The 17,961-nt window shown below is 42.2% G+C and overlaps 1 pseudogene; it reads right to left on the reverse strand.

The window, feature by feature from the left end:
• Positions 1 to 14,142: 14,142 nt before the first annotated feature.
• LOC126425606 (5S ribosomal RNA) lies at positions 14,143 to 14,260 on the reverse strand (annotated as a pseudogene).
• Between the last annotated feature and the right edge of the window lie 3,701 nt (positions 14,261 to 17,961).

Here is a 17,961-nt window from a genome sequence, read left to right on the forward strand (position 1 = left end):
TAAGTACATGTGTTTGATATTATGTCAGCTGCTGTGAGCAATCTGAATTGTTATACAATTCTGAATTACCACGTACACCAAGACCGACTGTAAATCTTTTCGTTGATTATCGGTTCCGACAGATCTATGCTGTCATCCGATGACACTGATCTGTTCAAACTGGTAGTCGATGGAAAGATTTGTAACTGATCTTGACGTACCTGACATTTGAGAATAATGTAACCACTAATATCTACAATTTCTGAAAATGTAAGAAAGTCATACCGACAAAGTCAAATATTCCCTAGTAATCCGGCATCAATTGTGAATCTTCTAATTATGTGGCGAGACCCATTGAGACATGCGTGGATGAAAAGCACCTTGGCACCAACATTTATATTCCCGAATGCGGCTGCTTTGGGAGAGGAACTGTCAAGAAGACAGAAACACACTAGGTCTTTATTACAGCAGTAAACTTAACTCAGAGTCAAAAACAGTAGGTGCACTGGTAAGGGAATGATGAGGTTCTCTGCAGAATCGGCGAGGAAAGAAATATATGGAAAACACTGACAAGAAGAAGGGACAGAATGATAGGACATCGCTTAAGACACCAGAGTTCGATGATACTAGAGGGAGCTGTAGAGGGTAAAAACTGTAGAGGAAGACATCCAGCAAAAAAGCAGTCCAGGACGAGGCGATCATCATATATTAGAAACACATTAAGTGAGGATGCTGAAACAAGAGTTAACACTCGATGCTGTAAGTAAATAGCGGTGTGGTGGCGCCACCGAGCCGTTGCCCTCTGCTTGGCCTTTCACTGGAAATTTGCGCACACAGCTCGGGTGGCCCCTAGTAAACCGTACAGGCCGTAGTGCCAACTGTTGAATCTCGCTCGAGTTGCCTGGCGTTGTGTGTGCAACAGCGAACAACACCACAATAACCACAGCATAGTAAGGAAAATATATAAGCAAACAGAGACAAATGGGAAGTCATTTACCGAAGTACGGCACGCAAATGAGGAAATCGTTTGACGTGAGCGACTTTTGGGACAGTTCGCATAGCTATGACCCGGCACCTGGGAATCAGCAAATCGGAACCGAAGAAAGCCTATCAGCTAGTCCGCTTGCTAATGTCGTCGTCTTTGGAAAGTGATCGAAGGAGGATGAAAGCATGAGTAAGCGACAAGCTGTAGCATTTCCTCGCTTCATCGCCGGCCGCGGTGGTCTCGCGGTTCTAGGCGCGCAGTCCGGAACCGGGCGGCTGCTACGGTCGCAGGTTCGAATCCTGCCTCGGGCATGGCTGTGTGTGATGTCCTTAGGTTCGTTAGGTTTAAGTAGTTCTAAGTTATAGGGGACTGATGACCACATCTGTTAAGTCCCATAGTGCTCAGAGCCATTTGAACCATTTGAACCTCACCTCATCACGCAAGGGTCGGAGCCTCGCCCGCTATGTAAGGCAAGGAAAGCGGCGGTCTGTGGCAGATCGCAGGAAAGGGTACAATGCTGGTGCGGGCACAAATGTTTCAGAGCACAGTGATCAGTGCACAGTTTTGAATATGGGATTCGCAGCAGGCGATCGCTACGCGTTACTCTGTTGACCCAACGTCCGTTAAGACTGCAGTGAGTATGAGGTTTCGAGATTGCACATTGGATGAATGAAAACGTGTCGCTTTTATCGATAAATCCTGTTTCTTGTTCACCAGGTCTATGGTCGTCTCAGGATACGCCGTCATCCAGGCGAACAGCTGCTAGGAAAAATGCACAGCGCCACAGACACATGTTGGTGGGGGCAGCATTATGCTTGATGCTTGGGTAGCTCAGTTGGTAGAGCACTTGCCGGCGAAAGGCAAAGGTCCCGAGTTCGAGTCTCGGTCCGGCGCACAGTTTTAATCTGCCAGGAAGTTTCATATCAGCGCACACTCCGCTGCAGAATGAAAATATCATTCGGGAAGCATTATGCTGAGTTTGCATGGGACCTGTGCAAGTAATCGAAGATACTATGATAGCTGTGTGAACATCACAGCGGGCTACCTGCACTCCATCCGTGTCACAAATCCAGAAACGTGCTACAATGGGTTGAGGACCGTGATGGTAAACTTGAAAGCTTTGTAGTCCACTGATTTACTGCTCATTCCATAACTTAACGCAACAGACTTTCCATATGGCTCTACGCGAAGCAACGCTATCGAGTCAAACGCTAATTTGATGAAAAACAGCAACAAGTTCACTTTTAAGTCCAGTGGAATAAGAATAACGTTAAATACCTACAAAACAAAGTACTGAAACAAAATAGGCGTTTTTTGAGGCCTCCCCCATCTTTTATTCTTGTAGCTACTTAAAAAAAAAAAACGCATTGACGTCGACTCTTCTGTAGTGATATTTGTCGGACAATATACGAAGAAAGCGTAGGACAATGGCAAGTCCTAAACTCAGAACGTAAATGGCTTCTGAATTTTGTCGTGCTTCTTAGAATTCAAGAGTTTCTGTTCCTCGAGAGGCCCCCTCATTTAACTCAAGGTTGCTCCATGGAGTGTTTCCGGTATGAGAGCCGCCATCTTCCAGTAAAATAACTGAAGGGGAAATAAATTCTCAGAAAGAAAAGAGTTAGGAAAAAGGAGAAACGCTGCTGTCGGTATCAACATCGGAGTCATATTATGAAACAAAAATTTGATATCGCTAATGCAAGGTAGTTATAAATCATCTGGCAATGGCAGCCTCCTAATGTTCATAAAAGTGGTTCCGGATGTTGGTTATACGATGATTACGTCATTTACAGCTGCCCAACGTCTCATTCTAAGCAAATTACAGCTTGCCTGATATTACGGAGTTTCGCAGAATATATCAAAAGAAAAGGCGAACGCCAAGTTTCTCTCAGGGCATATGCTGCACATTTTGAAGCGTAAAACACTTGCTGTACAGCTCGGACATACATACTTGTACAATGCGATCTTTTATATCAGAGTCATTAGCTCGAATTACTCGAACTAAGATCTCTGTGGTATTTCTGTGAGGATGTATACAGTATCGCAGTGCAAGTACGAAGATTACAGTACTTTTTTATGGATTCATTAAACTGAAACTGCGAACTGTTTTCGTGTTGTCATAGAAACTGGAACTTATCTTCCCGTCAAGACTTACTTCAGTATGGCTCTGAGCACTATGGGACTTAACAGCTGTGGTCATCAGTCCCCTAGAACTTAGAACTACTGTAATGTTGTAACTTTAATTTTCTTAGCTGCTGTGTAATGTTGTAACTTTAATTTGGTATGCTGATATCGGTGCTAATTGACAATGAAAGTGGGTTAAAAGCCGTGATCTGTCTGGAGACGTTAACCGTGGATTACTGGGCAACTGTTTCATCAGATATTTAGTCTAGGTTTACCAAGCAGACTAACATTAATGATAATCTTTTAATAGTCATACAAAACCGGTTATATATATATATATATATATATATATATATATATATAAAAAGAGAATTTAAATAAAAAGAAAGAAATCAGTTTATATTTGGAAATTTATTTTAAGATTGTTCATTGAAATTTCAGCATATTATACGTGAGTTATAACTGAGCTGGTGCCTTATTTACGATTGAAAAATGTGAGATTGTAACCTTACGGAACACATAAAATATGGAGCCAAGATTGGGAGACTGCATACGACACTGCATTCATAAAATAACTCACGAAGAACATTGAAACATAAGCAAGAAGAAATTAACCACAACCAACAGATTCAGTTTTTACCCAAAGAAATTACGTTCATACCACAATCCTGTCCGTCATGTAATTACCACACACTGGTATACTAAATTCATATTAACTCTTTGTGAAGTCTTCGCAAAAAGAATAGCTGAGGGCTACTTTGATGATTACACCACATGCTCCACGTGGTCAACTTGGTTTACACAAAGCGTACAACTCCACAATAATTTTGATAATTAAAATACATTAGATCGAAAAGCAATTGACAAAAGCAAAACCTTGAACTGGTTACTAACGTCTTACTATTAACCTGATGGGTCAAACAGTTATATAAGCACGTGGTACTGGTCTCGCAAAGTATACTCCACGTGGGTTGAACATAAAGAAAAGCATAAAGAAAAGTTGTTATATTGTAAAATATTGTCAAGACGAGACGTTATAATCACACAAGCATTCACATTTAAGATTGATGAACTTAGTTAGAGTTACTGATCAACACGTGGTTCCACTTTACTCGCAAAGTAATGACAAAGCAACTACCCCAAAATAATCTGAACTTCACACGAGAATTACACTACGCTGCAATTTAAGATAACCTTAGATATTTTGGAGCTAAACCCGAGATAAAGATGATTAAATTTTCAGTTAGGCTGAACTTAACAAATCCATTGTCCTATGGACTTAGCAGACACGCGCTTAGCCGGAGATCTTACCACTTCAGACGCTCGCCACCGCCAGACTGCAACTGCCTACTGCCGAGCGTGTTTCCTGAGGGTGGCTCACAAAGACAAACGGAAGGGGCCAGAGGGGCAGCTTCCTATACCAACATGACAACGGACGGACAGAACCATACTAAGGATAGAAACCTCTCTGCTTTAAGAAAGCGTAGCTACCTGTTCCGACGTTGGTCCTACTGTTCTCTAGCAGACAGCCTTGTCTGCTACCCTCAAGCATGCAACTACAAATACATTTGCTCATTCATACTCTCACACAGAAGGGAAGGGGGATGACAGTATCTTATCATATACAGTATATAAAAGAAAGCGGATGTAGGTTCCGTATGAGACTGTGTGACATGAATTACACATAAACTGTGTTTTAAAGTGTAGTAGTGTGACACATCGTTCTTGTTTACATGTAAAGGTAACACGTTCCACTACTCAGTCTCCTCCCAGATAGTCAGAAACGCCACAGTAAATTTAGAAGAGGAATTTATTCCATAAATGACAACAGATTTAAGAAATCAAACATGAAAGGAATCCAACAGAGACCTTTCATAACCCCAACGCTCCGGGAAAAGACTGTGCAGGGAATTTTCTGGCCATGCTAGGACATTCCCAAGCAGGCTTCTCACACCCTACTTAAACCAAAAGTGTAAAGAAAAGGCAAAAGGTCACCAGCTACTTGCTAAAACACAATAATTTCAACAAATCTTTAAAATCTACTAATTTCAAACAAAAATAAAAAAACACAATCTGTGACACCTATTTAAAAGATAGTGTAGACCTAATTCGGTCAGCAAGTAAAAACAATGGTTCCTGTGTCATTAATATGAAAACAATTTCTGGTTGTTACCCTTATGGAGTTCACCAGTATTTGCTCATTGCAAGAGCCAACTGATCACAGGCAAATTTATGACTGTTTATTAACAAGCAAAATTTATGAAAATAGCAAAGGTGCCACAGCAATTAAAAAAGAACATGAAATAACATCAGTATTATAAAGCAGAACATTACAATGCACAATCCGCAAAAGCAAAAATTGATAAGAAAAAAACATGTTTCACAAAGTGGTTATCGCAAAAAAAATTCTATATCTTATAAAACTAATAATTTGTAGAATTGACATAACTATGTGGCATTAATTTAATCACTCTACTATATTTCAGTTAGTTAGCAAACAATGAGCACTGTGTCATTATACTGAAAATACAATTAATTATGTGATTGTTACCCTTAAGGGGTTCCTCACTATAAATATGCCCCATGCAAAGGCCAATCGATCACAGTCCAATGAGAATGAATAGCAATCTGACTGATAAACGAAGCAATGCCACATGAATGAATTTACGAAACAAAATAACACAAATCTAATACATCACACAAGAACAAACATTGATCAATAAAACAGTTCAATAGTCAATATCTAATAAAAAACACCAATAAATAAAACACCTGCAAAATACAAGAGTCAAAGTCTAAAATAATCAATAAATAGAACACCTGCAAAATACGAGAGTCAAAGTCTAAAAAAATTAATAAATAGAACACCTGCAAAATACAAGAGTCAGTCTAGTAAACACCAATAAATCGAATCCCTGCAAAACACACGAGTCAAAGTTTCTGTGACAGAAACACACGTATATGCATTGAACTAAGAACCGTATAATCACTGTTCACTGATACACTCACTAGTTCCACTGTTCCGAGGCACAATATAAGGGGTGGGGAGGGGGGTGCGTCGCCGCAGCTGTCAGTAGGGATTTTTTGTCCATCTGTTGCGTGCAATCCCGCTGTCTCTGCCCTCTCATGAAGTTTCTCTTGGTGGTCTGTGTCACGTACATCTCGATTTGGTTCCATGTTTGTGTTGTCAAATTCGTGCGGTATCCTCGATTGACACGCCAGGCTGATATTCCTGGGCAAGGATGGCACTTAGTGGCTCTTCTTTTGTGCCACCCTTAGCGACCAGAGAACATCGAACCATGATTTACTGACGCTTGACAGTAGGCATCCATCAGGAAATGTTGATAGGCGTCGTTGAAGTCTGCCAGTTTCTCTGGACAGTACCTGTCGAAAGGCTCCACGCCCCTTGTGTTGTTTCTCCGCGGCCGTCTCGTCACGGTCGCGTGCGTGTGGTGCGTTGCCAGCAGATGGATTTCCGCGCGGTGGACCGCTCGCCCATCTCAGGTCGTCGCCTTCAGGCAGGGTCGCACGGGGCGGCCGCCCATTAGTTCCAGGTGCAAGGGAAAGTGTTTGCCGCATGCCCTTCTTTTGTGGTCGACCGCGCTCCCGAAGTGGCCCGGTTGACAGCGTCCCCCGCTGGGAAACCCGCCAGTTTACAACTAGTCCGGCTGCTCCCGCTGTCTCGTAAGAGTTTAGCCGGTTCGCTTTCACGTTCTCAACTGCATTCACAGAAAAAATTTTTTTTATCGTAGTTATGTGATTACACAATGTCATACATAATACCACTTAGTATTGTCTTTCACAATTTTTAAGAACAACCGTGAGACTTAATTTTTTTTTTAAAATTACATGAATCGACAATATAAAATAAAATTTAAATGACTTGACAATGTAAAAGAATAAAAATGAAATGACTTTACAATGTAAAAAAAATAAGAATTAAATGAACTGACAATATAATATTTAAATCCACATCACTAATGTGGTTCACTTACGTTTTGATAAAGCAAGTGCTACTTACTAATTCACTAAAATGAATAGGATTATGCCTTGTGCAAGTATAGGTCAGGACAGCATAGGGTTCACATGTTATTTACACACACATACATGCACACCTGTTGTCTATTCTACAAACTAACTACCCATAAACATGCATTACTCAATATTCTACTTCTATCCACTACTAGTTAAGCCAATAAGCTACTTCAATGCTATTTCAACACCGTGTATATACCACTACAACATTGTTCTAATTCGTCCTCTTCTTGACGCTCGCGGCATACGTCTTGTCACATGATAAATATGGAGAAACTTTCCTTAAACATACACAGTAAAAAGAACAATGGTTATTTACACACCAAAACATTTATACCAGTTCGCACACCTGAAAAGAGACTCGCAATTATACATTTATCATACTCATATATTCACACATAAAACAGTAAGAAAATTTCATCTAAAATTACGTTATCACAAGAATTAATCACACAGATGGCTCTGAGAACGGTAAAAATGTCTGCACTATACAGGTTATACTACATTTTCTTACCCATTTTGCTGCGATTTCGTTCCTTCTTTAAGTTACCTCTCGCTTCCAAATCAGTCATTTCGCCTGTGGTGGTTATTCTGGATTCATTTCTCATGAATGGCAAAATTGTGGTCATCTCTATTCAGTAAAACAGTATCATCTTAACATATTGAACTTACAACAGACACAAAAGATCCGAATCCTCCTGCAGTTTAAATGACAAATGTTTTGCTTCATCCTTATTACCTTAAACCAAGCTTTCCTTCGTTCCCATAATCAAAATTATTTAATCATCCTCTACCTTCAAGAGGGAAATTTCCTCAGTACAAATCATATAGGCTGCAGTGCACCCCGCACCAGCAAAAACAGTAAGCTGTAATGCTCACAGCATCAGCAAAACACATAAAAGTCGCTTTTCTGGGACAAGTATTAACGCAGAATAATTTTTTTAGGCTTTGGTTCAACATCAATCAAGAGTACAGAAAGGATCCATATTTCTGTTCCATTCTCCATTTGCTGAAAAACTGCTCGTATTTGACTACCACAATAATATTTCAGAGCCACGTAAATTACACAAACCACAATTGTTCTTTCACCTTGAAGGGAATCAATATACTTACGAAATCCACAGACAGCACTTTACGTACTCAGCTATAAAGAACAAAAAAGACATATATCATCAATATTAACATATCATCGCATATTGGGAAGCCAATGGTTAAACAATCGTATTATCGCATCCTGTTTTGAAGATTCCAAACTTACTCATTCCTTTCTCAGAGTTCTCCTATCTTAAAATATTCATACAGCACGCATACTATAGTAAGAGATCCTCATTTATACTGACAGATATAGAATAGTAATAGATAGATAGTAGCACTGAAAGCAGAAAATCGGAAACAAGGCTACTAACAGCTGGGGACCTGGGTTTGCCAGACCCATAATACCCACAGATCGGATATTCCCCTGAGTTTATGCACTAATTCAGCAACGATCTTGCTTTCCTCAGGAGCGACTCTTTTCAATTTACACACAAAAAAACATAAACAGCATTTCACTCGTTCACAAGGAAACCTTTTATCTTTACGTTTGAATCAAACTAAATCCTAATTGCACAAGGAAAGAAAACAAATTAACAACATCACTTCAATCAATCACATAAAAACATTTTTATCATTAATTTTTACCAACATATTATTCAAAATGCATACGTCACAAATTTAAACTAATCAATTCTTTCTCCTCACCGTCCTCTCTACTTCTCACTGTCCTTTCTACTTATTTGCCATGTCGCTCATTTGTTCTGATTGGGCGCCTTCTGCGCTGATCATTTGTCATTGCCGGTTTTGTTCATTTCCATTTGCTGGATTATGTCTAGGATTGGCCGGCCGAATTTCGACATCATGAGGTGCTCCCCCTACAGTCCTATTCCCACCGTATTCACCGTGATATCGATTCTGGTTGCCGTAACTGTTCCGTTCACGATTCTGTCCACGTCCTCGATCATTTCTGTTGTTCCACCTGTGTTCGCGACTGTTACCCCAGTTTCTATACGGCCGGTCCCGATTATTGTTTCGTTCGCGTCGCGACGACCAGTCACGCCGTTGATTAGTAATACGGCCACGACTGCGGTCGCGCTGCTGTGCCCCGTAATAACTTTGTGCCTGATTAGGCGGGCATTCTGCTGTATTATATTCCAACTCTTGGAGAAGTGTTTTAAACGTTTCCACGTTCTCTTTGCATCGTCCCGCAAGAATGACGTGCCGCAAGTGCATCGGCAATTTGGTGATGCATATCCTAATTAGTTCCACAGGCCCGTATGGGTCGTATAAAAATTGATTTGCCTGCAGCATGTGGTCGAATAGGCGTGCAGGGCTGCCGAAACCAGACTGGTTCAAATTTGGCAGCATAATTATGCCATGTTTGACCCTGTCTTGTGCCGCTTCCGACCAATAGGCGGAGAGAAAGGCTTGTCGAAACTCCCGAGTGGAGTTGCAGTGACGCGCTGCCGACCTCATGCGAATCGCCGGTTCGCCTTCCAAATAGCCACACATATATTCTATCTTATGTGAACTTGCCCAGTCGGGAGGAAGACAGAACTCAAATTGCTCGAGCCATGCTCGTGGATGTATTCCTTTTTGCGAATTTCGGAATATCTCAAACTTTCTCACCGTAAGGAAATGTTTGAAATCAAATCCCCGCATTTCCTCCTGTCGAGGCCCTTGAATGTTTCTATTTTTCTCATGTCTGCCCCTCAAATTACATTCTTCCCTGTCGTCAAAATCTCCCTCGTGGCCGGAGTCCCTCTCTGCACTGTTCGTACGGCTATTTTTAATGCTATTGACGAGTTCGGAATCACACGCCATGCGGTTTTCCAGATGCGCCACGCGTTCTTGTAATTCGCCTGTTACAGCTCTGTTTTGCCTGTTCACTTCGAACTGTCCCTTCTGAAATCTCAGAAGCGAACGCACTTCTTCGGTCTCTGCGGCCGCTACTGGTGTAGTATTGTTCTCGCTTTCCGTCAGCTTCATCGTGCCTACAATGTCCGCTAATGCCGCAATCTTATCATCAATTTGTCTCTTGTCCTCCGCCCCAGTCTGCTTCAATTGTTCTACTTGCTGTTCCAACGTGTGGATCGCTAAACTGTTGTCCGCTATTGTGTTGCTAACGGACGTGGGACAATGCGTTTCTGCCTCTTGGACCCTCGAGAGTACCTGCTGGTGCTCCCTTCGGCATTCTTCCCTCAGCTCTTGGAAATTCCTAAGTAGCCGTTCTTCGCTTTCTTTAGATTCGGCATCGCCCCTCCGCTTGCTCTGTTCTAAGGCTTGCAGACGATCATCGATTTGTTCAAATGTACGGCCTAATTCTTTCATAATATCACTTTTTATCTCACTTGCCAGATTGTTTATTCTTTGTGAGATATCATCGGACACTTTCTGCATCGATTTGTCGACTTTATTTGTCTGCTGGATTAGTTTTTCGTCTATTTGTTCGGCTAGCTCTCGGATCGATTTTTCGGATGATTCTTTTTGTTCTCGGAACGATTTTTCTGATTTCTGCGTCATTTGTTCGAACGATTTTTCTGATTTCTGCGTCATTTGTTCCCCTAGCTCGCGGATCGATTTCTCTGTGTTTTCTTTATTTTGTTGCAATAAGGCTTTCATGAGTTCTGCTAAATCAATTTGGTTAGTTGGAGGCAAATTAATTTCTGGCTCTGCTGTGAGCCCGTTCGTGCTGTTTTGCATTTCGTCTGAAGTATTCCCCATTGCATTTTCGGAACCGCCCGACGCGTTAATATTGGAAATCAAATTATCCCCTTGGTCCATGTTGCTTAAGTTGTTGGACCGCTTACTTTTAGCTTGGTTACGTGTTTGCATTAGTGCAATTTATACTCAGTACGCAACACACTAATCACAATAAATGTGTCCCCCAAAAATTACGACAGTCACACGAAAGATACCCAACCTAGTACACACTTTTTCACACGCAAAACAATTTTTTTATCTTTGATCGAAACAGTGGAATATACAAGCGAGAATAAAAAACACACAGACATATAAATCACACAAATATAAAAAACAAAACAAGACAAACAACGCAACGCCGACCAAAAACGCCGTGAATCTTTTGAAAGTCTGCTCGGAAACAACACAGAAGTTGTTTGAGCGCTGTAGGAAAAAAATTAAGATTATAACACGCTCGCAATCTAACGTTTCAGAGATTCCAGAGTCTAGCGGAATCACAGAACAGGGTCGCCATGTGTAATGTTGTAACTTTAATTTTCTTAGCTGCTGTGTAATGTTGTAACTTTAATTTGGTATGCTGATATCGGTGCTAATTGACAATGAAAGTGGGTTAAAAGCTGTGATCTGTCTGGGGACGTTAACCGTGGATTACTGGGCAACTGTTTCATCAGATATTTAGTCTAGGTTTACCAAGCAGACTAACATTAATGATAATCTTTTAATAGTCATACAAAACCGGTTATATATATATATATATATATATATATATATATATATATATATATATATATATATATATATATATATAAAAAGAGAATTTAAATAAAAAGAAAGAAATCAGTTTATATTTGGAAATTTATTTTAAGATTGTTCATTGAAATTTCAGCATATTATACGTGAGTTATAACTGAGCTGGTGCCTTATTTACGATTGAAAAATGTGAGATTGTAATCTTACGGAACACATAAAATATGGAGCCAAGATTGGGAGACTGCATACGACACTGCATTCATAAAATAACTCACGAAGAACATTGAAACATAAGCAAGAAGAAATTAACCACAACCAACAGATTCAGTTTTTGCCCAAAGAAATTACGTTCATACCACAATCCTGTCCGTCATGTAATTACCACACACTGGTATACTAAATTCATATTAACTCTTTGTGAAGTCTTCGCAAAAAGAATAGCTGAGGGCTACTTTGATGATTACACCACATGCTCCACGTGGTCAACTTGGTTTACACAAAGCGTACAACTCCACAATAATTTTGATAATTAAAATACATTAGATCGAAAAGCAATTGACAAAAGCAAAACCTTGAACTGGTTACTAACGTCTTACTATTAACCTGATGGGTCAAACAGTTATATAAGCACGTGGTACTGGTCTCGCAAAGTACACTCCACGTGGGTTGAACATAAAGAAAAGCATAAAGAAAAGTTGTTATATTGTAAAATATTGTCAAGACGAGACGTTATAATCACACAAGCATTCACATTTAAGATTGATGAACTTAGTTAGAGTTACTGATCAACACGTGGTTCCACTTTACTCGCAAAGTAATGACAAAGCAACTACCCCAAAATAATCTGAACTTCACACGAGAATTACACTACGCTGCAATTTAAGATAACCTTAGATATTTTGGAGCTAAACCCGAGATAAAGATGATTAAATTTTCAGTTAGGCTGAACTTAACAAATCCATTGTCCTATGGACTTAGCAGACACGCGCTTAGCCGGAGATCTTACCACTTCAGACGCTCGCCACCGCCAGACTGCAACTGCCTACTGCCGAGCGTGTTTCCTGAGGGTGGCTCACAAAGACAAACGGAAGGGGCCAGAGGGGCAGCTTCCTATACCAACATGACAACGGACGGACAGAACCATACTAAGGATAGAAACCTCTCTGCTTTAAGAAAGCGTAGCTACCTGTTCCGACGTTGGTCCTACTGTTCTCTAGCAGACAGCCTTGTCTGCTACCCTCAAGCATGCAACTACAAATACATTTGCTCATTCATACTCTCACACAGAAGGGAAGGGGGATGACAGTATCTTATCATATACAGTATATAAAAGAAAGCGGATGTAGGTTCCGTATGAGACTGTGTGACATGAATTACATATAAACTGTGTTTTAAAGTGTAGTAGTGTGACAGATCGTTCTTGTTTACGTGTAAAGGTAACACGTTCCACTACTCAGTCTCCTCCCAGATAGTCAGAAACGCCACAGTAAATTTAGAAGAGGAATTTATTCCATAAATGACAACAGATTTAAGAAATCAAACATGAAAGGAATCCAACAGAGACCTTTCACTACTTAAACCTAACTAACCCAAGGACATCACACACATCCATGCCCGAGGCAGGATTCGAACCTGCGACCGTAGCAGTCGCGCGGTTCCGGACTGCGCGCCTAGAACCGCGAGACCACCGCGGCCGGCAGACAGTATGATTCGCACTGAAACGAGATAGTATGTTCTCTGTTAATTGTATCCATTCTCTAACATCTTTGAAATATTCAATAATGCTAGTAAAATTTGTAATATATGGAGAGAAACGTCGAAAATAATGCGCACTTGACGGACTGCACAGATAGACCCAGCAGAAGGAAAGTGAGAGTAACTATCACTACGCATTGTCAAGGTCAACAGACGGAAGATCAGCGTGTGAATGTGTTCAAATGAGACAGAATGATCTGTCTCGGTGTGCCATGAAAAAATTATCCGAATGGAACGGAATTATTGTACGTGATGTACAAGTGCAGACAAACGAATAATTACAATTTCACAAAAAACTGGATGATTTATTAAAGGGAAAGTGCTTCACCACTAGAGCAATTCAGTTTCGCGTTGGTCCACCAATGGGCCTTTTGCAAAGTTGTTGGATGTCCTCCTGAGGGACATCGTGCCAAATTCTGTCCAACTGGCGCTTTAGTTCGTAATTATACCGAGTTTGTTGGATAGCCCTGCCCACAATGCTCCAAACGACCTGAATTAGGGAGAGATCCGGCGACCTTGATGGCCAAGGTAGAGCTTTACGAAGACAAGCTGTAGAAGCCTTCACCGTGTGTGCAAAGCACCGCGTCTACAGGCCACAAGTGGCCCATCGGGACCATCCGACTGCCGTGTCATCCTCAGCTGAGTACGCGGATAGAAGGGGCGTGTGCTCAGCACACCGCTCTGCCAGTCGTTGTGATGGTTTTCTGTGACCGGAGCCGCCACTATTTGGTCGAGTAGCTCCTCAATTGGCATCACGAGGCTGAGTGCACCCCGAAAAATGGCAACAGTGCATGGCAGCCCGGATCGTCACCCATCCAACTGCCGGCCACGCCCGACAGCGCTTAACTTCGGTGATCTGACGGGAACCGATGTATCCTCTGCGGTATGGCCGTTGCCCTACTTCACCGTGTGTGGGCTGTTATTATGTTGCTTAAATGTAAGAGCAGGATGGCTTTCCATGAGCTGCAACAAAACGAGGCATAGAATATTGTCAACATACTGCTGTGCTGTAACAGTGCTGCTCAACCAAATGGGAGCTGCTATGAAATGAAATGACAACCCATCACTCCTGGTTGTTGGGCCATATAGCAGACCACAGTCAGGTTCATATAACATTGGTGACCGGGACGACTCCACAGACACGCCTTCGCTGGTCATCGTGGCTCCGTACGAAGTGGGATTCATAACGGAATACAATTTTAGTGAAGTGAATGAGATTCCAGGTCGAAGACGTGTCTGGAGACCACTGGACAGCAGTGTGGGTTACCGGCCTGGCCGTCGCCCCACCGTACGGCCCAAAAACCGTGAGTGATAGTCTGGGCTGCCATTTCATAGCATGAGCCTTTTGGTTATCATCCGTGCCACCCTTGCAGCACGGTGGTACGTCGGCGATATTCTAAGACCGTTCTGTTGCCCGTCATGGAAAGTCATCCTGGGATTGCATTTCAGTAAGCTAATACCCGCCCCACACTGCGCGAGTTTCTACTGATTGTCTTCGTGCCCACCCATCCCTACCTTGGCCAGCAACGTCGCCGGGTCTCCCAAATCGACAACAATTGGAGCACTATGGGCAAGTCCGCCCAACCATCTCCAGATTCTGGCGATCGTACGCGACAATTGGACAGAATGTAGCACGATGTCCTTCAAGAGGATGTCCAAGAACTCCATCAATGAATGCCAAACCGAATATTTGCTCGCACAACGGCCAGAAGTGGAGAACAGATAGCTCAATGGCACAGTTTGTGAAAAATCGTCCAATTTTTCTGATACTGTAATCGTTTATCTGTCTGTACATGTACGTCACACGTACAGATTTCCATCCTATTGAGATAATTCCTCCACAGAGCACCTCTTTTTGTCTCAGAGCACATTTCAGGATAGTTTTTCTTGTCTTAGATTGAATGAAAGTTCTACAAGAGCGAAGAAGACATATGGCTCAAGCAGCTGCAAAATGAGTATTGATATGCATTCAGCTACCTATTATCAATAACTTTTCAAGATCAGCCAACCACCCACTTTCTAGTGCTTCTGAAGATCACCACCCAATAGACACATGCACAAATGAAAAATTCTGTGGGGACTTTGGTAGGATACGCATTTCATACAGAAACCATCCTTTGTTTATTTTTGGTCAGTGAAGATTTAATAATGCTCAGCTGGATTTTTAACTTATAATTTAAATCTACATTGTCGGAAAAAAAATCGCAACACCGAGTAAGAGTTGTGAGACACAAGTGTAGGTAGGTAGGCGTATATCTACATGTGAAAGATGATGTCTATTCACGTTTCACGCCAGTCGCATACTAGTGGCGCTAGAAGCGTCACTATGAGGATGCAAATCAGGGTTGTTTTAAATACACGCTGCAACAGTCGTGAGTGTTCGTCACCTTTGAGATTGGACGTGGTGAGTTAATGTTAGTCAAGAATCCAAAGACGCCACTATGAACACCCCACTGAATTTGAACTAGGTCGTGTAATGGGGCTACGAGAAGCTGGATGTTCCTTCTGCGATACTGCAGGAAGACTTGGCAGGAAAGTAGCGACTGTACATGACCGCTGGCAGTTGGGTCACGATAATGTACGGTCACAAGAAGACTGGGCTCCAGATGGCCATGTGGCACTACCGAGAGGGAAGACCATCGTTTTCAGCATATGGCTCTGGCGCATCGTACTGCAACTGGAGCAGCAATCTGAGGGCAGTTGTCACCATAGAGACACTACGAACTGTTAGAAATCGGTTACATCAGTGACAGTTCAGAGCCAGACACCTTGCAGTGTGCATTCCACTGACCCCAAACCACCACTTATTGCGACTTCAATGGTGTCAAGTGAGAACTCGTTTCTAATGAAAGCTGGTTCTGTCTCGGTGCCTGTGGTGGGCGTGTGGGCAGGAGGAAGCCAGTTGAGGGCCTGCCAACAACCTGTCTGCATTCTAGACACACTACACTTACAATTGGAAGTATGGTCTGGGGTGCGATTTCGTATGGCAGCAGGAGCACTCTCTTGGTCATCCCACGCACTCTGACTGCAATCGACCTGGGGATTCGACCTGTTGTGCTACCATTCATGAACACCACACTAGGGGTTGTTTTCCAACGGGATAACGCTCGCCCACATACCGTTGTTGTAACCCAATATCCTCCATAGCATGTCGATATGTTTCCTTGGACCCCTCGATCACCAGATCTGTCTCCAGTCGTGCGTATACTTGACATCATCAGATGACAACTCTAGCATTATTCACACACAGCATTAACCATCCATGTATTGATCGATCAAGTGCAACAGACATGGAACTCCATCCCACAAACTGGCGTTTGGCACCTGTGCAATAGAATGGAAGCACGTTTGCATGCTTCTGTTCAACATTCTGGGTGATACACCTATTATTAATGGATCAGCATTTCACATTTTCCATGATTTACCTCCCATGTACATTAAGATATGATCTTGCAATTTTTAATCACTTAAATACGTTACGTAACGTATTTAACCTAAAGCCATATCTTTGTGACTATTACAAGCCATCTATCACAAAGCGAAAAAAGTGGTCCAACTGAAACATTCATATTTCTTTACGTACTTCACGAATATGGAATGAAAAATGGGGGTTCCTATTTTTAAAAAACGCAGTTGATTTCCGTTTGACCTATGGCAGCGCCATCTAGCGGGCCTCCCATAGCGCCATCTAGTTTCCCCCTTCAAGCTAGACAAGTTTCGTTCTTTGTAGTTTTTTCGTTTGACGCTTATTTCGTGAGATATTTGGCCCGGTCACGATCAATGGACCACTCTGTATATACATACTGACGGAAAAAATCGCAACTGCAAGAAGGACCTGTGAGACATAAACGAAATTTAATAGTCGTGTTTTTGCATCTGGAAGATGACGACTATTACAATTTGGCGCCAGTCGCATAAGCATGGCGCCACTATGACGATGCAAATCAGGTTTGCTTTAAATACACGCTGTAACGGTTGTTAGATTTAGTTGCCTTTGAAACTGGACGTAGTGAGTTGATGTTAGAAAAGAATGCCTTTACGGCGACAAAGACGACATTATTAACATCCAACTGCGTTTGAACGACTTCGTTTGAACGAGAAGCAAGATGTTCGTTCTGCGATATTGTAGAGAGACTTTGGCACTACCGAGAGGGAAGACCGTCGTGTTCGGCGTATTACTCTGGCGCATCGTACTGCATCTGCAGCTGAGTCGCAGTTGGCGCCACGGTCACAAATCGGTTATTTCAAGACACCTCCGAGCCAGACAACCCGTAGCATGCATTTCACTGACCCCAAACCACCAACATTTGCGACTTTACTGGTGTCAAGCGACTGCTCATTGGAGTGCAGGCTCGAGGTCTGGTGTGTTTTCTGATGAAAGCTGATTTTTCTTCGGTGCCAGTGATGGCTGCGTGTTGGTTACAAGATGGCCAGTTCAGGGCCTACAACCAGTTTGTCCACTTGCTAGGCACACTTGACTTGCTGCTGAAGTTATGACGTGGGGTGCGATTTCGTATGACAGCAGGAACACTCTCGTGGTTATCCCACGCACCCTGACTGCAAATTTGTACGTCAATCTGGTGATTCGACCAATTATG

This window comes from Schistocerca serialis, chromosome 1, assembly GCF_023864345.2.
Source record: "Schistocerca serialis cubense isolate TAMUIC-IGC-003099 chromosome 1, iqSchSeri2.2, whole genome shotgun sequence".
NCBI classification, from domain to species: domain Eukaryota; kingdom Metazoa; phylum Arthropoda; class Insecta; order Orthoptera; family Acrididae; genus Schistocerca; species Schistocerca serialis.